The 26,833-nt window shown below is 47.1% G+C and overlaps 1 long non-coding RNA gene across 1 annotated transcript; it reads right to left on the bottom strand.

The window, feature by feature from the left end:
* Positions 1 to 1,159: 1,159 nt before the first annotated feature.
* On the bottom strand, positions 1,160 to 26,833 carry LOC136609919 (uncharacterized). Its single transcript, XR_010790059.1, has 2 exons — positions 26,721 to 26,833; positions 1,160 to 1,461 (listed from the first exon to the last, which is right to left on the bottom strand). It is a non-coding gene; the product is annotated as an uncharacterized lncRNA (long non-coding RNA).

The following is a 26,833-nucleotide window of genomic DNA, read 5'->3' as shown; positions in this document are numbered from 1 at the left end:
AATAAATCCAATGTTAAAAATGAGAAGGGGGGGTTGAAACTTTCCTTTTTTTTCTTAAGGTAAACAGATTTCTAATTTTTACATTTTTTTGTTTGTCCCCACAGGGAACTTAAACTTGCAATTATTTGAATGCTTATAACATACTGCACTTTCTCAGTATCACAGTATATTGTATTTTTGCAGACATTCTATAGGCGAAAATCCATGGCAGCTCTCGGGCCTCCACAATGAATGGCACCCCGAGATCTCAGAGATCGGCAGACAGTGGGAGCCCCTTCTGTTGGGCCATTTAAATGCTGCTGCCAGTACTGACCACAAGATGTAAAGGCTAGAGATAAGTGAGCACGCTCGGTAAGGTCAGTTACTTGAGCGAGCCTTGCTCATCTCAAGTAACTGCCTTCTTCTCCAAGCGTGCTCGGTGAGGTAGCGGGGGTCGGCAGGGAAGAGCGGAGGGGAGCGGGATGTCTCTCTCTTCCACCCCCCCCCCCACCGCGCGCGCACGCTCGGAGGAGAGGGCAGTTAGTCGAGATGAGCGAGGCTCGCTCGAGTAACTGACCTTGCCAAGCGTGCTTGCTCATATCTAGTAAAGGCCCATTTAAACACAATTACTATCACTCAAAAGATGTCTTTTGAGCAATAATCGGGTTTCCATTTATAGCGCAAGGTGATTGCTCAAACGTTGAGCGATCACCTTGCGCTCCAAGCAGGGGATGCAGAAGACAAGCGGGGCTGCATGTCTTCTGCATCCAGCTGTTCCCTGCTCAGAGCGACCGGCTGTTATACAGCCAAGCGCTCCGAGCGGGGGATGAAGAACACAGCTGGACAGCTGTGTTCTTTATATCCCCCGCCTGTCTTCAGAGAGCGGGATACAACTGAAACAATATTATCAGCTGTATTCCGCTGTGAATGCCTGATAACTGATCGCTATCTTTCAGCATGCTGAAAGTTCAGCGACTGCTTAACGAAAACTGGACAATGTCAGTGCAATTAGACACAACGATTATCACTCAAAAGACGGCTTTTGAGTGATAATCGTTGTCTAAATGGGCCTTTACTTGTTAATAGCCAGATAGGGCCCACTCCATACAAACCCCATGCATATCCGATGTACATCAGCTGTCAGCCAAAGGTTAAAACAAATCAATATTAGTGCCCAATATGTGATGACTAATGAAAATTTAAATTAATTTTAATACTCAACATGTACATTTACAGTACAAAATACTATACATATATGATTTCATACAGAGGGATGTGACGATCATGGTTTTCCCAATTCAGTCTCTGAGTCTCTTTTTGACTCCTTTCCAAACAACAGGTTTACTACAGGCTGCCTTATCATCATCCTCCTCCTCACTCTCCTCTCCAGAGGTTTCATCACTTCCTTTCGCAGCATCACTACTACCCTCTTCTTCATCCTCATCAGACGACTCTTCTTCATCACTTTCATCATTTGTTAATCTGAAAAATTACAAACATCTTTTTAAGACTGCATAGATACCAAATGCCGGTGACAACGGAATAGAAAAGGTCATTGCCAATTATACAGCTAAAGGCTACATTCCCTCATCGTAAAGCATTCCGCTCTGGATTTTGATGCAAATCAGGCCAACTTTGTCATGGATTTCAACTCCATTTATGAAACGGTGAAATCAGCGCTAAGAATCCGCAGCATGGATTGACAAGAATTAAAATCTGCACTGTAGGTTATTTTACGCAACGGATTTCCACTGCAGCGTTTGCTTGAGATTCCTTGAAGTCTCATCCACACTGCTGATTCTGTAAAATCCTGTGGATTTTCTGCAGCCAATTCTGCTGTGGAAGGTTTGCAGCCTTTTCACGATCTATCAGCATATTTGCATCAGTATTGCAATTATTTTCTATTGGACAAATGCCGACAACATTTGCCCAGTAGATCGCAAAAGGCAAATACTGATGACAAACGGCTGTCACGTCATCTAAAACAGGGGTCCCCAACCACCGGTCCGCAGACCGGGGCCGGGCCGTTAGGAGGTCAGCGCCGGTCCGCGGAACTTTTCTTCTAAACACAAGGCCTGCGGGCAGAATCGGGCCCGCTGCCTTGTGCTATGTGGCCCGCAGCGTGCCGACGCCGCTGACCACTGAGGCGATTACCAGCGGAGGCGCCCCAGCTCCCCGCTGGTAATCGCGCTGGTCCCGACACACACTGACCTCCGTGTGCAACCAGGAACCTCCTCCCCGAGTTCCCTGCTCATTAGTTCCGCAGGAGAGGACTCTGGGAGGAAGCGTGCCGGGCTGCACACTGACGTCTGGGCAAGCAGAGAGGGACCGACGATGACAGCGGGGAGGAGGTAAGTATATGGGTTGAGGGGGGGGGGGGGTTCTGGTTATTACTGAGGGGTGGGGGCTGCTTACTACTGGGGGGGGCTGCCTGTTACTGGGAGGGGGGGGGCGGGCTGCTTACAACTGGGGGGCTGTTTATTACGGGGGGGGGGCTGCTTACAACTGGGGTGGGGGGCTGCTTATTACTGTTATTACTGGGGGGGTCTGCTTACTACTGGGGGGGCTGCTTACTACAGGGGGGGCTGCCTATTACTAAGGGACAGGGCTGCCTATTACTGGGGGGGGCTGCTTATTACTGAGGGGAGGCTACTTATTACAGGGAGAGGCGCTGCTAATTACTGGGGGGGCTGCTAATTACTGGGGGGGGAGATAAATTATAAGCTGCCCTATGTGTGCGCTGGGGGGGGAGATAAATTATATGCTGCCCTATGTGTGTGCTGGGGGGGAGGGGGGGAGATAAATTATATGTTGCCCTATGTGTGTGCTGGGGGGGGGATAAATTATATGTTGCCCTATGTGTGTGCTGGGGGAGGGATAGATTATATACTGCCCTATGTGTGTACTGCCAGGACATTCTAAATGTCATAATTAAATAAGAATGCACTAAACTCCAACCCCCTTCATAACCCCGCCCCATATAACCAAAGCCCCACCCATGTCCCGCCCAACCTTGCCAGGCCTTGTAAAAATGTTCTTGCTTGAAGCCGGTCCCTGGTGCCAAAAAGGTTGGGGACCACTGATCTAAAACATGTCCATAATGCCCATCAGTGAAGGCCATTTCCGCCTTTACAATCATAGCAATAAAATGGCACAGCTCTACAAATGGTTAAAAATCTACACTTTTGCGATGACAGGACCCAAAAGTGCTAGTGGTACCTGAAAGGACCAGTGATCTGCAACTGTAATGTCGCAGGGTAAGGCAGTGCCAACCACAGCGTCAGAGCCTAAAGGAGCGCCAGTGAGAGGTTCACCTCCTCTTATCTGCTTAGGAGGAGGGGGAGATGGAAGTATGGAGGTGAGGGGTGGTAGTGCCATACTTACGAATCCCGTTTACTCACCGTGTCTTCATTTTCTTCATTTCAGCTCCCAGCTAGGGGATAAGCGCAGAGACCTAGAGAGGAGGAAGGACCGCCTGCTATGGGCCTGCAGGAGGGGTAAACTGTATCTCAGTGCCTGCAGGAGGGGTATAGCTAGTGGGAGGGACAAACTCTTATTGTGCTCTGTGTCCATCTCCACATTGTCTGTGTGCTGTTCACTCCAAAAAACCTTTACAGCAGCACTTCTAGTATGATGTCACAAGCACATGGAGGGTCAATGTAAGCAGAATGGTCCCTGTACAAACAGTCAATTGGGAAGGCTTTGGCCCCACCACAGTGACTCCGAGGGCCCAAGTAACAGATTGCACATGCAGCTGTGAAGGTATGTTTTTGGGGTTGAATCAGACAATTGCAATTTTAATAACTACATATGTAGAATGCTTGTAAAAATTGCTAGACCATCATGCTCCCTGTTTATCTCAAAAACTGGTGACGGGTTCCCTTTAAAATGTGAAAGGGGCTGCTGTTGCATTTGTTTCTACAGCCAGCATTTGCAAAAAAAGCAGTACTGTAAGTGACCGTTTGACACAAACAACTGTGTATCGAGAGTTTAAAGAAGGCCATTTACTTCTAATGATCTCTGCAGCATTATATAATGTACATATGATAATATGCTATGTATACTAGGAGCCTCTTTAAGATATATGCTATATGTGATCGACTATCTGCAGATGATTTCTATGTCTAATGCTATAATATTCTATAAGTCTTAGTGATCCCTTCGTCATCATTGAGCTCTGTCCCCATCATATTTTCCCAATGGTGAAAGGTCAACGAACACAAGTTAAAGCTAAAACTTTACACCCAGTGTATGATGAGCTGTTTTACTTGTAAGTATATGAGTAACAGTTTTCTTCTATTTTAAAGGGAAAATGTCACTAAACTATTATAATGTACTAGCTGATATACCCGGCTTCGCCCGAGTTAATTTGGTACTGGTGTTTATCTGATGTTCACACGGAAAATCTTATGAAGTCGTGGTTACTTTAGAGATACCGGAAAAACATATGTTCACCATTTTGCATAGTTCTCTGCGTTACCCAGGAAACACCACGTGGAGGTAACCATGCGACGTTTCCTTTATATAAAATGACATCAGGAAGTGAGAGAATTAGATTTCATACGTAAAATTTGGACGCTAATTCTTTTGCACTTAGAATTGAATAATTGAGTTGGGACCCATTAGCTTTTCCTATTTATTTATTTTTCAAATCAATTTTATTTGGATTTTATTATATAACATGTACACAGTCACACAACGAAGAGCCCGAATGAGTACAAGTCAGCTTTGAGTTACATAAATTTGCTCCTGGTTGCGCGTCAACAAATCGCTTTGGGTTAGCTGAAGTCACATTCAAGGTGGGGCTGGGAAACATACACTCTAAGTTAAATCCTTGTGTGAGCCCCGCAAAAGAGTACAGTCAATATGAAAAATATAGAACAAACATTGGTAAAACAATATCATGAACTCTGGGGGGGGGGGGGGGGAGGAGGGGGTAGGAGGAGTGGGTATCCTTTTATATCAGCATGGTTGTCGTCTAGAAGGGTAGAAAAGAGAAGAGGGACTCACCGTCCTAGAAGGGGGAAAGGATGGGAGACCTCCGCTCACCGGGTCCAAACGTCCAAGTCACTTATGGCTTTCCATGGGTACCACGTCAGCAGGAATTTATCATATGTGTTATTGGACCAGCAATGCAGTTCCTCTAAATTGTAGAGGAGGTCTGCCCTGTCCTTCCATTGTTTCAGTGTGGGTGGTGTGTTTTGTTGCCAGAGAGGGGGAATCAAGGCTTTAGCGATATCAATCAGAGATGCCAGCAGCTTGTTCTTCTGCGGGTGAAAGGACCTGGAGGGTCTCCATAGGAAGACTATGTCCGGAGTGAGAGCAAAATCAGGGGAGATTTTCTGGAGAATCTTTTCTACTCCTTTCCAAAAAGGCATGATGGATGGGCACGCCCACCAAATATGGAGGTAGGAGCCTACATCGCTTTTGCACCTCCAACAGAGGTTCTGGGTGGTCAGATTGTGGTCAGACAGCCACTGAGGTGTCCTGTACCACCTAGCTAATAACTTATAATGGGATTCCTGGGCAAGGATGCAGGGCGACCGCCCGAAGGAAGTTTTGAGTATCAGGGAGGATTCGTGTTGGGTGAGCGTGATGCCTAACTCTTTCTCCCACGAGGATAGAAATGCCGGTTTGTAGTCTGTGGGAGGGGTGATGAAGTTTTTGCGGAGGAACGCAATTTTTCTTAGGCAGGGTTTGTTTTCCAGGAAAGTTTTTTCAAAGGGCGATGCCTGTCTGGATGCTTGGTAAGAGTTGAAGAATTCCTCAACAGTGTTTTTAATTTGGGCTTTGTGTAAGAAGGAGAGGTTATCAGCAAAGCCCAATGCCTGAACAATGGATTCCGGGGGAAGGTGTGCTAAAGATTGTAGGTTCGAAATTGTCAAAGATCCAGCTCTCCTCCAAATCGAGGCGGAGCATGGATCGGAAGGATGTTTTAATAATCTGCCTATGGAACGTAGAGGGAGGATAGGAGAGGGGTCCGGCGCTAGTATGGGTCTCAGCATGTTCCACACCTCGCAGGGGCCTCTGAGCAGGTGATTAAAGCCTCGACCCTTAAGGTGAGTCTTTGATGGGAACCACAGGTTCGCATCCAGAGAGTCTCCGTCGCAACCTTCCGCAAGGATTCGGGGTAATCCATCTTTAGAGGGTTTAACTAGACATATCCAATATCCCAGCTGAGAGGCCTGATAAAATTCATAGAGATTCGGAAAGTCGATCCCGCCCTCCGCCCTCTTCCTTATCAGCAGGCTATGGGCCAGTCTCGGCCTCCTCCGCCTCCACACGAACCCCGAGAAGGCAGAGCTGAGACATTTAAAAAAGCTTTTTGGCAGGTGAATGGGAAGCATTCGTATTTTATAGATTATGATTGGCAAGACGTATGATTTAATGATGTTTTTTCTGCCAAACCATGAGGCGAAGGGAACATCATAAGACCTTAGCAAGTTCTTCACTTGACTAATCAAGGGGGCAAAGTTGGCATTATATAGGTCCTCTGCTTTCTTTGTGAGTTTAATACCCAAATAGTCGATAGAGGTGTTTGACCAAGAAAAGGGCGAGTTAGTCCGGAGTGCGTCATAGCGGGCCAAGGGAATGGAGATATTCAAAATTGTTGATTTTGAAAAATTAATTTTAAAATTGGAGACCACACCGAACTCCTCGAGTTGCTCCGTAAGTCTCGGTATCCCCTCCTCTGGATTTGTAATTAGGAACACAATATCATCCGCATAAGCTGCAGAAGATAGAGAATTGTTCCCGCAGTTTAAGCCGCTTATAGCTGGGTCCTGTCTGATTTTCAGCAATAGAGGTTCAAGAGCTAATATAAAGAGGGCTGGAGAAAGAGGGCAGCCTTGGCGCGTGTCATTTCTTATATCGAAGGGAGGGGAGAGGACCTCGTTTATCTTGAGTCGAGCATACGGCTGCGAGTAGAGGGAGAAAATGGATGTTATAAATTCTCTGGGAAAGTTGAAATGATGCAAGACTCCCTCCATGTAGCTCCAATCTACCCTATCAAAGGCCTTTTCGGCATCTGTGCCTACTAGGGCCAAGGGTATGTTATGAGATTGGGCGTATCGGGCAGCGTGCAAAAGTCTGAGGCAATTGTCTCTCCCCTCCCTTCCCCTAGAGAAGCCTGCCTGTTCCTCTCCGATCAAAATTGGCATGCAAGTACCCAGTCTCTCTGCGAGAAGCTTGGCCCAGAGCTTTGCATCCAGGTTGATCAGAGAGATTGGGCGATAACTGCCACACAGTTCAGGATCCTTGTTCTCCTTGTGGATCAAGGTTATGTGGGCTTTTAGGGACTGTTTTGGTAGTGGGGCACCCTTCAACAGGTCGTTGAAGAGATCCACGAGTCTGGGTGCTAGGGTAGCCTGGAAGGTCTTGTAGTAGTGTATGGTTAAACCATCTGGGCCCGGGCTCTTGTTCGAAGGGCATGATGCTATCAGTTTTTGAATTTCAGGTAGGGTGACCGGAGAGGTCAGAGCGGATGTTTCTGCGGAGCTCAACTTAGGGAGATTTATCTGCTGTAGAAACTGGTCTATTAGTAGAGTTGAGTCTTTTTGTCCCTCAGGGGTGGAGTTAGCTTTTAAGTTATAGAGCTTAGAATAAAATGCCTGGAACTCTCTTGCTATGTCAGATGAGGCAGAGACAGAGTCCCCTTTTTCGGTTTTTATTAATTTAATTAAATTTTTTGTCTTTGTCTTTTTGATAATGGACGACATATATTTGCTCCCTCTATTCCCTTGAGCGAAGAAAATATGTTTTAGGTGGAGCTGTTTTTTGTTGAATCTGGAGTCTAGACAACGTCTCAGGTCTGTCCTGAGAGCGGCTAGGCTTTCAAGATTCAGTTTGGTTTGAGAGAGTTTGGTCAAGTGTTCCAATTTGGCAATCTCTATCAGCTTCTCATCTATCTCTTTTTGGATACGTTTTTTAATGCGAGATCCAAGAGAGATCAGCTGGCCCCGAATGAAGGCTTTGTGAGCCTCCCAAGTTATTGGGATTGAGGTGTCGCCATTACTATTTAACTGGAAATATTCCTCAAGCGATTTATTTAAATGCTCCCTGTCCTCTAGAGATTCTAATATGGACGGATTCAATCTCCATCTCCACTCCTTTGGCACACCGTGGGGGGACCGAAGAACCAAATGAATCGGAGCATGGTCTGAAATCGTTATTGTGTCTATTTCTGCCTTCTCGAGGGTCGCGAGGAGTGCGGAGGAGACAAAGAGGTAGTCCAACCTCTGGAACGAGGAATGGACCAATGAGTAGTAGGAAAAGTCCTTCGTCGAGGGGTGAAGAAGACGCCAAGCGTCCACCACACCCAGGTCGAATAGACACCTCCCTAGTTTCCTTAATTTGGTTTGTGAAATTTGTGAGCGGCCCGAGGATGAGTCAAGAAGCGGATTTAAGGTGACATTGAAGTCCCCCGCTATCACTAGATGGCCCACAGCAAAGTGTTTCAAGGTCTCTAGTTGATGAACAAGCCACTGAATCTGGTTCGAGTTTGGAGAGTAGAGATTGGCTAGGATAACTTTAACATTATTTAGCGTTCCTTTTAAAAATAAGACCCTGCCTTCCTCATCTCTGTATTGTGTTTCTACCGTGAATTGAATATCCTTGTGTATGTAGATAGAGACTCCCTTTGATGCCGATGAAGGGTGAGTGCTGTGAAAAGCTTGGGAGAAGTGTTTACCTGGCAAATTAAAGGTTCTGTCTCCCTTAAAATGGGATTCTTGGATAAAAAGAATTTTTGTGCCATACCTTTTGGTTAGGAGCGAGACATTATGTCTTTTAGAGGGCGAATTTAGGCCTCTCACGTTGAAGGAAGTGAGCCGGAGGTCTCCCATCAGATCCTTCCTGTTCAGAAGAGAGAGCAGAGGATGAGAAGAAGAACAAAAATTCAACTAGCAACACAGCACCTCAGTACTGGTGAAAGGTGACGATTTGTGGTACCCGGCGATAGAGATGGTAGCTTAGGAGGTAAAAGGATACAAAAAAGGGAGGGGTTATACAGAGTTGTGGGTCCGGGGGAAGGGGAGGATGGGAAGGCTAATGGGATTGGGAAAGAGGAAGGTAAATCGAGTAAGGTACAAGCGCAGACGATTAGGTCCGCTAACTATTACAAGTAGTACTTTGGGAGGGGGTGGGATACTTATAGTCCCAAATCCCCTCTCCAAGATGAGGGCGTACTACTGGGGGTGTGTAGAGCCAGTGACTCAATCGGAATCAAAAAAGCTCAACACAGCCTGGTCTGACAGGCACCCTCATGGGCCCCTTGGGCTGATCATGGGGTATACATATAACTATATCTTAGTGTAACGGCAAAACAATATTACTCAAGTTCTTGAAATAGGCTTAGGGAGAACAGGAACGTGGATACGGAACATCCAACCTGGAACACGAAAGCCTCCCTACGGAGGCGAGAGCGAGAGCCCGGGCTGGAATTAGTTATGTCCTGACGGGGAAACGGGACTCGCAGCCGGGTCTCTAAAACTCTCCAATTTGAAATGTAGCGAGTTTCAGTCGTTGAACTCGCCTGCTGGCCTGCATCGGTAATGGTGACCCTCCTACCCTGTCCAAGGGATCACCAGGTAGGGGTTCTCAGACAAAAGACTCCTTTGCTGCCAGATCTCAAGAAAAGTCCTCTCTTGACTTTTTCTTTTTCCCTCTAGGGGATTTAGTGCTATCGGAGGCTTGCCCCCCCCCTCCGGTGCCTCCAGCGGGTGGAAGTGAGGGAGGTCCGGAAGTGGTTGCCAGCAGGGAAGGGAGATAGGTTCAATTTCTAGTAACAGCCAGACTTTTTCCAGGTCTTCCTGCGAGCGAACGTTGACTCTCTTACTCTTATATGAGAAGCCAAGACCAAACGGGAAAAGCCAGGCGTATTTTATGTCTCTCTCCCTGAGAACCTCCAAGAGGGGGCGTAGGAGACGGCGCTTGGCTAGTGTAGTAGGCGCTAAGTCCTGAAATATAAGCAGAGATGCATCCGCATAGGGCACAGACCTATGGGCTCTGGCAGCTTTCAGTAAGGCGAGGGTGTCTGGGAAGGAGAGGAGCTTGCAGATTATATCCCTCGGAAGCTCTGCATCGCTTGGCGGGGGTCTCAATGCCCTGTGTACTCTCTCAATCGAGATGGAGGCGGCTCTCTCAGCACCTAATAGAGACACAAAGATTTCTTTGGCGACTTTATATAGAGAGTCTCCTGTAAAAGCTTCAGGGAGACCTTTGATACGCAGATTATTGCGCCTGTTCCTGTTCTCAAGATCTTCCTGTAACAGTAAAGCTCTGTTTAGATGTGCCTGCTGCTCTTTCAAAGCTTGCTCTAACTGTTGTGCATGAGAGATAACTGCCGAGGAGGAGAACTCCAGATCTTCCAGTCTGTGCCCCATCTGCTTAAACTCCTCTTTAATCTCTGCAAAGTCTGTGCTGATGGGGCGCAGGGCTTGAGAAATCAGGTTCCTCATGAACCCTTTTGAAATGGATTCACAATCTTCCCCATCTGAGGAAGCTCCCTCCTCCTCCCCCTTACTGTGAGATGAGATGAGCTCCCGGGCCGGTGCCATCTTGGAGGGAGGCCTCGGTGAGTGAGCGCTCTTCTCCCTGAAGAAGCGCTGCATATCGGGCTGCACTTTTGCCGGGCGGGGGGTCCCTTGATGTTCCGTGCTCCAGTCCCTTGTTGTTTTCCCCATAATTGCGGCTGCTTGCTGCTGTAAAGAGGCCTGAGTGGTGCTGCTTAGATGGAGCACTTCCCTCACATTTCCATCTTGCTCAGCGTCCAGGCCACCCCCCCCCCCCCAGCTTTTCCTATTTATGACATAATCAATGCCCGTGCCAAATTTCACGTTTCTATGACACCGGAAAGTGAGAAAATTACATTCCGTACATAAAATCTGGACACTAATTCTTTTGCGCATAGAATTGAATAATCCAGTTGGGACCCATTAGCTTTTCTTATTTATGACATAATCAATGCTCGTGCCAAATTTCAGGTTTCTATGACACCGGAAAGTGAAAAAATTACATTACGTACATAAAATTTGGACGCTAATTCTTTTGCGCATAGAACTGAATAATTGAGTTGGGACCCATTAGCTTTTCTTATTTATGACATAATCAATGCTCGTGCCAAACTTCAAGTTTCTATGACACCGGAAAGTGAGAAAATTACATTCCATATGTAAAATTTGGACGCTAATTCTTTTGCACATAGAATTGAACAATCGAGTTGGGACCCGTTAGCTTTTCCTATTTATGACATAATCAATGCTCGTGCCAAATTTCACGTTTCTATGACATTGGTAAGTGAGAAAATGACATTCCGTACATAAAATTTGGACGCTAATTCTTTTGCGCATAGAATTGAACAATCGAGTTGGGACCCATTAGCTTTTCCTATTTATGACATAATCAATGCTCGTGCCAAATTTCACGTTTCTATGACACCGGAAAGTGAGAAAATTACATTCCGCACGTAAAATTTGGACGCTAATTTCTTTGTGCATAGAATTGAATAATTGAGTTGGGACCCATTAGCTTTTCCTTTTTATGACATAATCAATGCTCATGCCAAATTTCACGTTTCTATGACATTGGGAAGTGAAAAAATTACATTCCGTACGTAAAATTTGGACACTAATTCTTTTGCGCATAGAATTGAATAATTGAGTTGGGACCCATTAGCTTTTCCTATTTATGACATAATCAATGCTCGTGCCAAATTTCACGTTTCTATGACACCGGAAAGTGAGAAAATTACATTCCGTACGTAGAATTTGGACGCTAATTCTTTGGTGCTTAGAATTGAATAATCGAGTTGGGACCCATTAGCTTTTCCTATTTATGACATAATCAATGCTCCTGCCAAATTTCGAGTTTCTATGACACCGGGAAGTGAGAGAATTAGATTCCGTACATAAAATTTGGACGCTTTTTTTTTTACGCATAGAATTGAACAATCGAGTTGGGACCCATTAGCTTTTCCTATTTATGACATAATCAATGCTCGTGCCAAATTTCACGTTTCTATGACACCGGAAAGTGAGAAAATTACATTCCGCACGTAAAATTTGGACGCTAATTTCTTTGTGCATAGAATTGAATAATTGAGTTGGGACCCATTAGCTTTTCCTTTTTATGACATAATCAATGCTCATGCCAAATTTCACGCTTCTATGACATTGGGAAGTGAAAAAATTACATTCCGTACGTAAAATTTGGACACTAATTCTTTTGCGCATAGAATTGAATAATTGAGTTGGGACCCATTAGCTTTTCCTATTTATGACATAATCAATGCTCGTGCCAAATTTCACGTTTCTATGACACCGGAAAGTGAGAAAATTACATTCCGTACGTAGAATTTGGACGCTAATTCTTTGGTGCTTAGAATTGAATAATCGAGTTGGGACCCATTAGCTTTTCCTATTTATGACATAATCAATGCTCCTGCCAAATTTCGAGTTTCTATGACACCGGGAAGTGAGAGAATTAGATTCCGTACGTAAAATTTGGACGCTAATTCTTTTGCGCATAGATTGAATAATCGAGTTGTGACCCATTAACTTTTCCTATTTATGACATATTCAATGCTCGTGCCAAATTTTAAGTTTCTATGACATTGGGAAGTGAGAGATTTAGATTATGTACGTTAAATTTCGATTCCAATTCTTTTGCGCTAGAATTGAATAATCGAGTTGGGACCCAATTACTTTTCCTATTTTGGAGATAATCTATGCTTGTGCCAAATTTCATGTTATTATGACATCGGGAAGTTGGAGAACTTTTGGCGAGTCAGTCAGTGAGTCAGTGAGTCAGTCAGTGAGTCAGTGAGTCAGTCAGTGAGTGAGTCAGTGGGGGCTTTCGTCTTTATATATATAGATGGGTAGCTGAAGAGAGATAATTTCAGTGATGTAATGATTATCTCTGAATTCACTTTCACTCCCCCGCAGCAAGCCTGCAAATAGCCTGTGCACTGTATTCTAATGAAGCATCTAGGAGTCCCCTGTGGTGTTTGTCAGAGTTTAGGAGTCTGGGGGATATATTATAATGCAGAGCACAAATTGTTTGCAGGTTTACTGTGGGGAGTGAAAGTGAGTTCAGATATAATAATGACATGACTGGAATCTGGCTCTTCTGCTTTCTACTCATTATAGTAGCTGCAAGGGAGTTTTCATTGTTACACATTCTCTTTATGGACCATGTAAGGAGTCTAGAAGTCCTCACTCTATGACCCATGCTCTACCTACCTTATGGTTTACCCTAGATCTGAATCCCATAGGCTAAAGTGCAATGTGAGGCAGATGAGGGCTCTTAGAGAAAGCATGGTTTTATTTTTCATCTCAGCATTGTTCCCTTATGTAAATGTAGTTCCTGTTGCTTATATGGCAGCGATATATTCTTTAGCACTCCACACCCTTAGGAGGGTCCCTTTCTAATGGCACAGATAGGTTGTGCTCCTTTCCCGTGAAGCCACAACTCCTAACCGGAAAAGTATTGATTTTTTTTAATTGCATCCACTGAAAAAAGTCACATCATCAGTGTGCCGTAGAGCTTGTAAGACAGTTTTCTGGTGTACTATTCAATAGTAAATTTGCCCCTCCGTGCATAGTAGACAACGCGTTTAAGTATGTTAGTGTTTGGGAGGAAATCTGTGTAAGCACAGAGGGAACATGCAACTTCCATGCAGATGTTGCTCTGTATACTTTGTATAGATTTACTTTTTACATTTTCCACTTGATGAGTATATGTAAAATAAGCTGCGTGCCCCTAATATACTGTAATGTCTTCCACAGCTCAGTCTCGTCAGAGCAGTGTCGGAGGAAGTCTGCCTGCATTGTCTTTACTGTCATGGATCATGATTGGCTCTCCACTAATGACTTTGCTGGTGAGGCTGTCCTTCCCATGAATGTCATCTATGGATTAAATCAGCCTCATATTACGGGTGGTGTAAAAAACGTCCAGCCCACAGTCCTGAAACTGACAAGACCTAAGGCCAATGGTAATGTGATATAGAAGTGGTATTCAATGTCAAGACACTGGGTTACAAGCAGTACATACTCGCTGTAGCCTGACCGCCTCTAGGTACAGTATCTGGGTCTTGCTGTAAGTTGAATGTAGAAAATGTCTAAACACTAATGTTTCCAGAGATCAGTATGACGACGTACAGTACATTTTACATGTGGGATTACAATGTTTTATATCTGTATTTTACACTGAATTAATAAAATGTGAAATAAAAGAAGTCTACGTCTCTGTATCCAATATACCGCACCATGAAGGTGACTTCAGTGCTTCGGGATGCAATCTGTTCCCATAGGTAATAACCATATTGGACTTAAGAAACACTACAAGATTTTTCTTTTATTGGTCCAATTCCCTCTTCCTTACCCCCCACTTACCCGTATGCCTCAATGTGAGTTTCTCAGACTTGCATAGAGCCTAACTTCTGGTCCACATGGCAAACGCAGTGGGATTTGGGTGCAGAGTCATGTGATCTGCCAGCAGCCAGGACTGCAGTTTTTAACATTAGAAAGTCCCATCGACAATCGCGAGCAAAAAGTGGGTGTTTACCCTCAATAGTAAAAGTATACAGATCGCATTGCACATGCATTTACATGGGAGTGCAATTTTCTTTTTGCTTTCCATAGAAAATAGGACATCAGTGCAAGTGCAGCATCCCATAGGGTAGTGGTGGCGAACCTATGGCACGCGTGCCAGAGGTGGCACGCAGAGCCCTCCCTACTGGCACGCGCCCCATCGGCCGCTCACCACTTGTGAATACCAGCAGGGGCCGCGGCTACCCTGCCGGCATTCACAAACGGCACTGCTAGCCGCGCTGATCCCGCCACACACTAACTTCAGTGTGCAGCAGGAATCCCTCTCCCCCTGCCCCGATGTCTCCTACTACTTGGTTCCGTCGGGAGGGGGGAGGCGTCCAGCAGCATGTGTGTCAGAGTGTGTGTGTGCAGGGAGCATATTAACACTTTCTTCCCTACTTCTGCAGCAGTCAGCAATTCCCAGCAACCTGATTGGTTGTTTGGGTTGGCTGATTCACCAAACAACCAATCAGGTTGCTGGGAATTACCTATTGAGGCAGAAGTGGGTAAGAAGAAGTTAATATGCATGCCGGGACCATCGCTGACCAGAAGAGGAGCTGAACTTCCAGGAGGAGGAGGAGGAGGAGGGGGTAAGTATGTGGGTCTCGGGAGGGGCATTGTGGGGTGTCACTACTGCACTGGGGGGCCGCTGGGGGGGTGTCACTACTGCACTGGGGGACCGCTGGGGGGGTGTCACTACTGTACTGGGGCGCCGCTGGGGGGTGTCACTACTGTACTGGGGCGCCGCTGGGGGGGGTGTCACTACTGCACTGGGGCGCCGCTGGGGGGTGTCACTACTGCACTGGGGCGCCGCTGGGGGGGTGTCACTACTGTACTGGGGCGCCGCTGGGGGGGGTGTCACTACTGCACTGGGGCGCCGCTGGGGGGTGTCACTACTGCACTGGGGGGCCGCTAGGGGGTGTCACTACTGCACTGGGGGGCCACTAGGGGGTGTCACTACTGCACTGGGGGGGCCGCTAGGGGGTGTCACTACTGCACTGGGGGGGGGCGCTAGGGGGTGTCACTACTGCACTGGGGGGTGTCCCTAATGCACTGGGGGCTGCTGGGGGGTGTCCCTAATGCACTGGGGGCCGCTGGGGGGGGTCACTATTATCGCTGGGGGTTGGGGGACACTATCACCGCTGGGGCCGCTGTGAGGTGGGGGTCACTATCACTGCTGGGGCCGCTGTGGTGGACACTTACCACTGGTGCCGCTGGGATGTGGGGGTCACTATTACTGCTGGGTGGGGGTCACTTATCGCTGGGGGGGGTGTCACTATTACCGCTGGGGGTGGGGGTCACTATTACTGCTGGGGCTGCTGTGTGGTGGGGGTCACTATTATCGCTGTGGGGGCGCTGTGGGGCGGGGTTCACTATTACCGCTGGGCCACTGTGGGGCGAGGGTCACTATTACCGCTGGGGCCACTGTGGGGTGGGGGTCACTATTAACCCTGGGGCTGCTGGGGGGGGGGGGATTAATCACTATTATTGCTGGGGGGTGGGGGTCACTATTACCGCTGGGGCCACTGTGGGGTGGGGGTCACTATTAACCCTGGGGCTGCTGGGGGGGGGGGGTAATCACTATTATTACTGGGGGACGGGGTTCACTATTACCGCTGGGGCTGCTGTGGGGCGGGGTTCACTATTACCGCTGGGGCCACTGTGGGGCAAGGGTCACTATTACCGCTGGGGCCGCTGTGGGGTGGGGGGTCACTATTAACCCTGGGGCTGCTGGGAGGGGGGGTAATCACTATTATCGCTGGGGGGTGGGGGACACTATCACCGCTGGGGCCGCTGCGGGGTGGGGGTCACTATCACCGCTGGGGTCGCTGTTGGGTGGGGGTCACTATCACTGCTGGGGCTGTTGTGGGGGTCACTTACCACTGGTGCCACTGTGATGTGGGAGTCACTTATCGCTGGGGGGTCACTAATCGCTGGGGGTGGGGTTCACTATTACCGCTGGGGCTGCTGTGTGGTGGGGGTCACTATTATCGCTGTGGGGGTTCACTATTACCGCTGGGGGCGCTGTGGGGCGGGGTTCACTATTACCGCTGGGGCCACTGTGGGGCGAGGGTCACTATTACTGCTGGGGCCGCTGTGGGGTGGGGGTCACTATTAACCCTGGGGCTTCTGTGGTGGTGGTGGTGGGGGGGGGTAATCACTATTATTGCTGGGGGGTGGGTGTTACTATTACCGCTGGGGCTGCTGTGTGGTGGTGGGGGTCACTATTACCGCTGGGGCCGCTGTGGGGTGGGGGTCACTATTACCGCTGGGGCTGCTGTGTGGTGGGGGCCACTATTATCGCTGTGGGGGGGCACTATTACCGCTGGGGCCGCTGTGGGGTGGGGGTCACTATTACCGCTGGGGCTGCTGTGTGGTGGGGGTCACTATTACCGCTGGGGCCGCTGTGGGGTGGGGGTCACTATTACCGCTGGGGCCGCTGTGGGGTGGGGGTCACTATTACCGCTGGGGCTGCTGTGTGGTGGGGGTCACTATTATCGCTGTGGGGGGTCACTATTACCGCTGGGGCCGCTGTGGGGGTCACTATTACCGCTGGGGCTGCTGTGATGTGGGAGTCACTATTGCTGCTGGGGGGTGTTACTATTACCTCTGGGGTAGGTTTACATGTGGCGGAAATGGGCAGGGCTGTTTCAAAATAGACAGTGTGCAGAATTGACTGCTTTTTGGATGCGGAAATGCTGCAGAATTTTCCACAGAAATTTCCGCTGAGGACATTCTGCAGTATTTCCAAAAAGCAGTCAGAATCTGCACGCTGTCTATTTTGAAACAGCCCTGTCCTTTTTAGAACGACGGGGGTAAAATCATACGTCGTGATAAGCCCCGCCCCCTGACCTGTCGGCACTTTGCCGTAAATAAGTGGGTTTTAGGTTGCAGTTTGGGCACTCGGGCTCTAAAAGGTTCGCCATCACTGCCATAGGGTAACTCAGGACACAGGGCATTCGCTGAGGAGCTGGGAGGTTAAAGCTGTCACTTGTCACGGTGGCACTTACTAGACTCCTCCCCAGAGGGACACATGCAGCTTCGGGTGGAGCATCGCTGGGCCTCTTCTAGTTACCCATAGGAGAGGGATGGCCAATATACATACTGTATGACAGGAATACATGTTGTCATGTGACACCACCGTTCCTTTACCCACCAGGATGAAACCTCGGCGGTAATAAAGAGAGTCCACACACTGTATAGTAATTAAGTACCTCAGTCCCTGGGAACGGTCAGGGCCTGGTAAACTTTACTTGAAAACTTTGTCACTTTACAGAGTAAACACACTTGTGCAGGCAAGATAGTAGATTTGAGGTCAGGCAGGAAACACCGGCCCCTACAGTCCTCGTTATCTGTATGGTACTGCTCCTGGAAGGGGAACACTCACTGAGTGACAGCCCGATCCCCCACCCCCCGCAGGACCAGTGGCAGCCTGGCACCCCCCTTCATACTTACCGTTCAGCTGAGAACGGTCCGTCAGGGAAAGCTGCTCTTCTTCTTCAGCGGGAGCCAGCTGGCAACGGTAAAGCCGTTGCCATGGAGTGAGCGGACTGCACATGCGCGTGCACCAGGCATGTTCACGAGGACCCAACCAGCCGGCAAGAGTTACTGCGCCTGCGTGACTAGAAGATGCAGAGACACCGCTGGATTTGTCGTATCCATAGACAACGGACAGGTAAATATAGGGGGGGGGGGGAGGCACCTGATCAGGTAAGTATATATCTTCTGTATGGCTCATTTACAAAGCACACATTATATTGCAAAGTGCTTCGTAATGGCCATACAGAAGTATATAGCTGCATTTGTCACGGCGGGACAACCCCTTTAACAACTCTACCACCCAGCATACAGTTGGGTCACTACACACCTGATATCAGATCAGGAGAGAAAGAGTAAGCCTCCTGTCCTGATAATATGTCACTGTGTTATCCGTGGCGATAATGTGGCCGCGGGTAATGCAGTGAACGCTTTCCATAGACTTAACTATGGAAAGCGCAGCCCGACGTCCGCGAGCAAAGAATCATAGTAAATCATAGGGGCGGAGCTACATGGGATCTTCTAGTGATCTCCCCATATTTGGAGAGATAGGGGGTGGGGCTAGAGGGATTCCCTGGGATCGGGACTAGAGAGGGTTCTCATAGTGATTCCTCTCTAGCTAATAGAGGGGGCAGGGCTAGAAGGATCCACCCTTCGGCCCCGCCCCTTCTCTTGGCTGGGGAGGAGTCACTATGAAAACCCTCTCTAGCCCCGTCCTCTCAGGAAGCCCTGGGGGAGCCCTTTAGCTCCCCCCCCCATCTCTCCAAATATGGAAAGATCTGTAGGAGATCCCCTATTCCTCCACCTCCCTCTCTCTCCTCGCTATTGGGGATTCCTTCAGTCCCATAGGGATGCGAGCCTGCTTTCTTTTGAAAACGCTTTGCATCCAGGGGTTTTCAGAAGAACTGCAAGGGCGATATTGGGCTGTGAATCATGGAGAGACACTTTCAACTAATCAGCAGGTCAAATATTTCTGCTTTGTACACCTTGGACTGATGTAGTTTATGCATACATAATGATACAATGTATAAAACTGTAACTCTATATGCAAGATTAGGATCATTCACCGACAGCAAGCGGAGCTTTGAAACTGGTGAAGCATTGTAAATTTGAAACTTTAACCCCTTAGTGACCAAGCCTGTTTGCGCCTTAATGACCAGGCCAAATTTTGCAAATCTGACATGTGTCACTTTAACATGGAAAAACACCAGAAAGGTTTTGCATATCCAAGCGATTCTGACATTGTTTTTTCGCCACATGTTGTGCTTCATTTAGGCGGAAAAAATAGACCGATAGAAATTGTGTTTATTTATTAAAAGCGCCAAAATTGGGAAAATTTTGAAAAAATCGTCATTTTTTTCACATTTCCAACTGCAATATCTTAAATATGTGCAAACATAATATAGAAATTTTTGCTAAGATTTATATTTCCACCCGTTTACTTTATTTTGGGCACACATTGGAAAAACTTTCGTTTTTTTTAAACTATTTAGGAGACGTACAAATTTAACATTACTTTTTAGCATTTTGAGGAACACTTTGTTTTCCTATACCAAGCCGAGATTGGAAAGGCTCATGAGTGTCAGAATAATAGATACCCCCCCAAATGACCTCATTTTAAAAACTACACCCCTTAATGTATTCACTGAGGGGTGTCATGAGTATTTTGACCCCACAGTTTTTTTTCAGGAATTAATTCAATTTAGAGGAGAAAAAGTAAAATTTCATATTTTTGCAAATCTGTCATTTTAAAGACATATTTTTTTCCTATAGTTTACATGAAAATCAGGATTTACACCCCAAAATGGATACCCCTATTTCTCCCGTGTTCAGAAATATACCCATTGTGGCCCTATTGTTATATCTGAGTCCACAACGGGGCCCAAAATGAAAGGAGTAGTCAGTGTCTTTCAAAACAGAAATTTTGCTTGAAGTCCTTTTAGGCCCCATAGCACACATGTAGAGTTCTTGAGCGCCCAAAACCATAGAAAACCCCCACAAATGACCCCATTTTGAAAACTAGACCCCTTAAAGGAGATGTCCCGCGCCGAAACGGGTTTTTTTTTTTTTTAAACCCCCCCCCCCCCGTTCGGCGCGAGACAACCCCGATGCAGGGGTTAAAAAAACCACCCGCACAGCGCTTACCTGAATCCCGGCGGTCCGGCGTCTTCATACTCACCTGCTGAAGATGGCCGCCGGGATCCTCTGTCTTCATGGACCGCAGGGCTTCTGTGCGGTCCATTGCCGATTCCAGCCTCCTGATTGGCTGGAATCGGCACGTGACGGGGCGGAGCTACACGGAGCTACACGGAGCCCCATAGAGAAGAGGAGAAGACCCGGACTGCGCAAGCGCGGCTAATTTGGCCATCGGAGGGCGAAAATTAGTCGGCACCATGGAGACGAGGACGCTAGCAACGGAGCAGGTAAGTATAAAACTTTTTATAACTTCTGTATGGCTCATAATTAATGCACAATGTACATTACAAAGTGCATTATTATGGCCATACAGAAGTGTATAGACCCACTTGCTGCCTCGGGACATCTCCTTTAAGGAATTTATCTAGGGGTGTACTGCATATTTTGACCCCACAGTTTTTGAATGAATTCAAACCAAGCAAAAGGAAAAAATTGTGATTTTCGTTTTTTCGGCAATTCTGTCATTTTAAAAACAGCTTTTTTTGTACAGCACACATATGAAGGAAGACTTGCACCCAAAAATAGATACCCCTGTTTGTCCCGTGTTCAGAGACATACCCATTGTGGCCCTAATCTTATGTCTGGATACACAACGGAGCCCAAAATGAAAGGAGCGACCGGTGGCTTTCGGAACACAAATTTTGCTTGAAGTCCTTTCAGGCCCCATTGCCCACTTGTAGAGTTCTTGAGCGCCCAAAACCATAGAGAACCCCCACAAATGACCCCATTTTGAAAACTAGACTCCTTAACGAATTTATCTAGGGGTGTACTGCGTATTTTGACCCCACAGTTTTTGAATAAATTCAAGCAAAGCAAAAGGAAAAAATTTGGATTTTTGTTTTTTTGGCAATTCTGTCATTTTAAAAACAGCTTTTTTTGTACAGCACACATATGAAGGAAGACTTACACCCCAAAATGGATACCCCTGTTTGTGCTGTTTTCAGAAATATACCCATTGTGGCCCTAATCTTATGTCCGCATGCACAACGGGGCCCAAAATAAAAGGAGTAATCGGTGGCTTTCAGAACATAGATTTTGCTTGAAGTCCTTTTAGGCCCCATTGCCCACTTGTAGAGTTTTTGAGCGGCCAAAACCATATAGAACCCCCACAAATGACCCCATTTTGAAAACTAGACCCCTTAACGAATTTATCTAGGGATGTACTGCATATTTTGACCCCACAGTTTTTGAATAAATTCAAGCAAAGCAAAAGGAAAAAAATAGGATTTTCATTTTTTGGGCTATTGTGTCAATTTAAAAACAGTTTTTTTTGTACAGCACACATATAAATGAAGGCTTTCACCCCAAAATGGATACCCCTGTTTGTCCCGTGTTCAGAAACATACCCATTGTGGCCCTAATAGACTTACAGGACCCATGGCTAGGCCTACAATGAAAGGAATACCCGTTGGATTTCAGGGTACCACTGAATAAATTTCAGGCCCCATTGCCCACTTATAGAGCCATTGAGCGGCCAAAACTATAAAGAACCCCCTCAAATGACCCCATTTTGAAAACTAGACCCCTTAACGAATTCATCTAGGGGTATACTGCGTATTTTGACCCCACAGTATTTGAATGAATCTAAGCAAAGCAGAAGGAAAAAGTTACGATTTTCAATTTTTTTGGCAATTTTTTCAATTTAAAAACAGTTTTTTTGTACAGTGCACATAGGAATGGATACCCCCGTTTGTCCCGAGTTCAGAAACATACCCATTGTGGCCCTAATCTACTTACAGGACGCATGGCAAGGCCTATAAAGGACGGAACTCCTGTTGGATTTTAGGGCACAACTGAATAAATTCCAGGCCCCATTGCTTATTTGTACAGAATAAAGATTGACTCCCTAAAAATTCCCCCCCTCCCCCTCCACGCCCCTTTTTGGCGTTCGCAAATCTTAGATAAAAGTAAAAATGTGAACTGTTTAGTATTTCCGAAGACAGGGGTAATTACGGAGGCTGGTTGGAATGGGCCCATGGGGCAATAAAACCGGGTATCCCCCCCCTCCTCTCATGCTTTTTGGGGGTATTTCATGACCTCAGTGGCGGGTATGGGGTGTAAAAAGTGGCGTTCCGTGAGTCTCCGTAAGCTTGATGAGGTGCGGCGGTCTCACACAGAAGGCGCTCAACAAGGTGCTCCTGGAACTGCAGGAAGGCGAGCGTTCCCGGGGCTTCTTGTCAATTGTGTATTACAGGTAGTGGTCTGAATAACGCCGGGCTCACGCGGGTGCAGGCGGAATCCGCTTGCGGAGGCCCACAGCGGATTCCATCTGTGAGCCCGGCTGTGACCCTGCGTACGGCTGCGTAATGTACTGCGCATAACTGCCTACTCACACAGGTGGTCATGCACAGTACACCTTTGTTTGTATTTCCCGCACCATCGCTTAGCGATGACGCGGGTACCCGCAGCCCGTATACAATGTAGTTGCGTATGGGCTGCGGGTATATCCGCGACCATGGAGCACAATGGGCTCTATGTTGCCGATATCCGCAGTAAAATAGAACCTGCTGCGTTCTCTTTTCTGTGAGTGGATTACACAATTCCGACCCGCTAATGTGAGCAGAATTGTGTAATCCAATGCGATTGATCTGCGTAATACCGTGGATCAGAAGCATGCAGAATCCGTAATTCCTATCCGGTCATGTGAGACCGGCCTAAGGTAGATCGCTACCTTTTTATCACGTGACCGGGGACCGCTCAACGAGGCCACCCGTCACTGCTCCAGGCTCTCTGTGACCGTTGGTCGCTGGGAGCAAGGAGATTTTAAGTTTCCTGGGCTCCCCGACTCCTGCGCCTGTGTCCGGCTTTTTGCCGGCAATCGCATGTGCAGAATCCTGGAAGGTCCACGGAGGAAGATCGCGTCGGGATTCAAATACGCAGGCCTCCGGTAAAAAGTTTAATCTCCTCTCACCGATCGCATCGGTGAGGGGAGATGAAACTTCAAATTTTTTTTTTTACTTTTACGTGATCGGCATTATTGGATAATGGCGAACACGTGACCAGGAACCGCTCACCGCGGACCCCATTAAATCTCCATGCTCTTGGCTACGTTTTGTAGCCAGGAGCAGGGAGAATTTAAATTATCCTGGCAATCCACAGCTTTTGCGCATGCGCCCGCCATTTTGGCGACGGGCGCGGGTGCAGAAGCTGTGGTAAGGTCCGCGGATAAATCTGGGGGCCTTAGGTACGTACTTTCATCCTCCCTCACGGATATGATCCATGAGGGGAGATGAAACGTACGCTTTTTAAACTTTTAAAAACTTTTTTTTACTTTTTTACACTTTTTTATCACTTTACATGATCACTGTCATCCATTGGATGACAGTGATCATGTCCCCGGTATAATCTCTCTGCTCGTAGCTACACATGGCAGCTAGGAGCAGAGGGATTTTAAATTCCCCGGGGCTCGAGCCCGTCTGTGCACGCGCCCGATGTCAATCATCAGGCGCGCATGCGCAGACGGGGATTCGGGTCCCGGGACATCGGGACACCGCTGAGGACTGGGGGTGAGTATTTTCACCTCCCCTCATGGATCCGATCCATGAGGGGAGGTGAAACTGACTTTTTTAAAACTTTTTTTTAACTTTTTCGCGATCGCCGCTAACCATTGGATAACGGCGATCGCGGTACCGGGGACCGCTCACCGCAGTCCCCGCTGACATCTCCTGCCTCCCGGCTACCTACAGGAGCCAGGAGATTTTAAATCTCCCGCGCCGCCGGGCCTTCTGCGCATGCGGCTGACGTAATGCCGCCTGGCGCGCATGCGCAGAAGACCGGCTTCGGGCCCCGGAGCGGCAGGAGAGCGGGGAGCAGCGTGCCAGACCTGGGTGAGTAATTTCAGCTCCATCAGAGCAGCTGAATCTTTAACTTTTGTGTACTTTTATTTACTTTTTTTGCGATCGGCGCTATCCATTGCATAGCGCCGATCGCAATGCCGGGGGGGGGTGTCCGAACAGCCCGGGATGACAGCTCCATGCTGTCAGCTACCTGCGGACACCGACAGCATGGAGCTGTCACGTCCACAGCCCGAGGGGCATTATTCTCTGCAGGAAGCATGTTTTTACGTCCTCAGAGAATAAGGCCCACTTCGGGAGGACGTAAAAACACTATGGGCTGGTCGTTAAGGGGTTAAGTACTTTCATTACATAACATTAGGCAACGCAATTTTTGTGTCTAAGAAAAGTTTATTTGTTCCTGTTAGCTTATTGTAAAATATAATGGGAAATAACTCTCATTTTGAAAAAAGTTTGCTTTTGTAGTCAGGACATCGATAATTAAAAGTATATGATTTTGAATTTCGAATATTTCAAGGACATACACAGTGAGAAAATAAATTCCTTCCAATCATGAGCCAAAGTCCTTATACAATGCAGCGTATGTCCATACAGTTCACAATTAATGAAAACGTCTGAATCTTTTCATTAATCCCTTCCACTGGCTTACTTTGCACATCTCAAGGAGGAGTACAGTAGTGTCAAATTCCTGTTGCAAGTTCTAAAGTACTATCAGTATGGTTGGGAGGTAATTGGGGACTTCAAGATGGTTGCTTTCCTAATGGGTCTTCAAGGTGGTTTCACAAAGATTCCTTGCTATCTTTTGTCTTTGGGATAGCAGAGCCCAAACTGAACACTACCATCGACGAGACTGGCCTGAACGTATTGACTTCACTGTCGGACGAAGCAACGTCAAGTGGGAACCCCTAGTAGATTCTAAGATGATTTAACACATTTATCTCTCAGTAGACAACAGGCTGTTATCTCCATGGCATGTGTACACTAGCTGGGAGAGAACAATGCAATCTCCCGGCAGCCGCGGGGAGAGCAATGCAGCTGTTTTCACAGTTGGGCATGTGTTTAAACACACACTGGGCTCTGCAAACAGCTCCTGGAGGACATTTTTCATGCAAATGAAGATGATAAAGAGTTAATGACCATTAAAGGCCATTAACACTTTATGCAAATAAATCGCTAAATCTTTCAATCTTTCAGTCGTTTGAAAGATTATCTTTGCGTGTAAATGGGCCTTTAATTTCTCAGTTCAGAACTGTCTCGTGCAGATAATAGTTCATTATGGTTAGCGCATTCCAGAGAACTGGTGCTGTTTGGGAAAAATCATGGAGACGAGAGTGGGAGGTTCAGACTACGATGGAAATAAAGACTCTTTTACACGTAACCATTATCACTCAAACAATTATTGGATCGTACAAATTTGAAAGATAGTTGTTCAGTATAAACATGGCAGACGATTAACGATTAGACGACAAATGAAAATGCGTTCCTTTATCAGTCGTTGTTCATTTTGCACGGTGTGGCAAGACTATGCAGAGAATGGCCTGCAGGGGGCTGTAACCAGGCCTTCTGCGTGCTGAATGTATGCTAATTAGCATGGACAGCCGTGTGGGTGTGTCTAGAGGAGCTAAAAACTCCAAACACATTCAGTCCCATGCTGCAAGCTGAGGCAGAGCAACAAGCCAGAGCAGCGCTGATGCTGGGAACCAGAGCCAGGCTCAGAGAGTTGGAGATACTCCCTGAAAGGAAAAGGAAAGCCTGATGTCTGTGGGAGACCAGGCTGCAGTACGGCCAAGAGTCTGATAGGGAAGGACGCCTCCAAACAGACACCTTGTTGGGTACATGTAGTGGTGCTAGGCCACTGTGTTAGTAGTGAGGGAACTACTGTTTAGTTAGCGCCTTGATGGTAAAGCGCTTATTATTTTTCATAGCACTCCGTTTATGTGCTGCCAGTGGCTGATGTGTTTGCACTGGATTTCCTTGCTACTGCTGAGTATTGAAGACAATAAAAGTAAATTGGACTTTTACATGGACTGAATGAGCCGCTGTGTTGTCGCCGACCCCCACCCCTCACGCAGACATTGTCACAACACACAGAAAAATCATCATTCTGTCGTTTTCAAGTCATTATATGCAAAAAAAAAAAAGTTCATTCAGTCGTTCCCACTGACTGGCACAGACCTCTGGAAGATCAAACATCGAGCGAATGACAAAAACATTTAAAAGATTATTTTTGCATGTAAACTAACTGCATTTTAAAGCAAATGACTGTCACTGTTTGCACGTTCGAATGATTTCTCGCTCCATGTAAAAGGACCGTTAGGCCTCTTTTACACGGGCGACAGCGATATCCCTGCTACAGAATCGCTACAATATTGTTGCTATGTACACATGATTTTGTAGCGTCAGTGATGCTTTTTTCTTGGAAGAAGTGTAGCATCGCGTCGCTGCTACCCGCGATTTTTGTCAGGAGAAAGTTAATAGGAGTTTCTAATGTTAAAATTGCATCGAAACTTAAAGGGGTTGTCCGGCCAGAAACATTACATCTCATTACTTCTGTTTGCCTATTTCCATGCACTTTGTAATATACATTGTGCATTGAAAATGATGCAAACAGAAGTTATTGACTTACCTTTAGGGGTGCCCCCCCTGTGTTGCTCCTCCGTCGTCCATGGTTACGACAAGTCTTCTGTTCTTCTTGTCGGGCCGGCTCCATGTTTGACGGGACGTCGGGGGACGCGCTTC

Source organism: Eleutherodactylus coqui, chromosome 1 (genome assembly GCF_035609145.1).
Source record: "Eleutherodactylus coqui strain aEleCoq1 chromosome 1, aEleCoq1.hap1, whole genome shotgun sequence".
NCBI lineage: Eukaryota > Metazoa > Chordata > Amphibia > Anura > Eleutherodactylidae > Eleutherodactylus > Eleutherodactylus coqui.
This window is presented reverse-complemented; position numbering and strand designations above follow the sequence as displayed.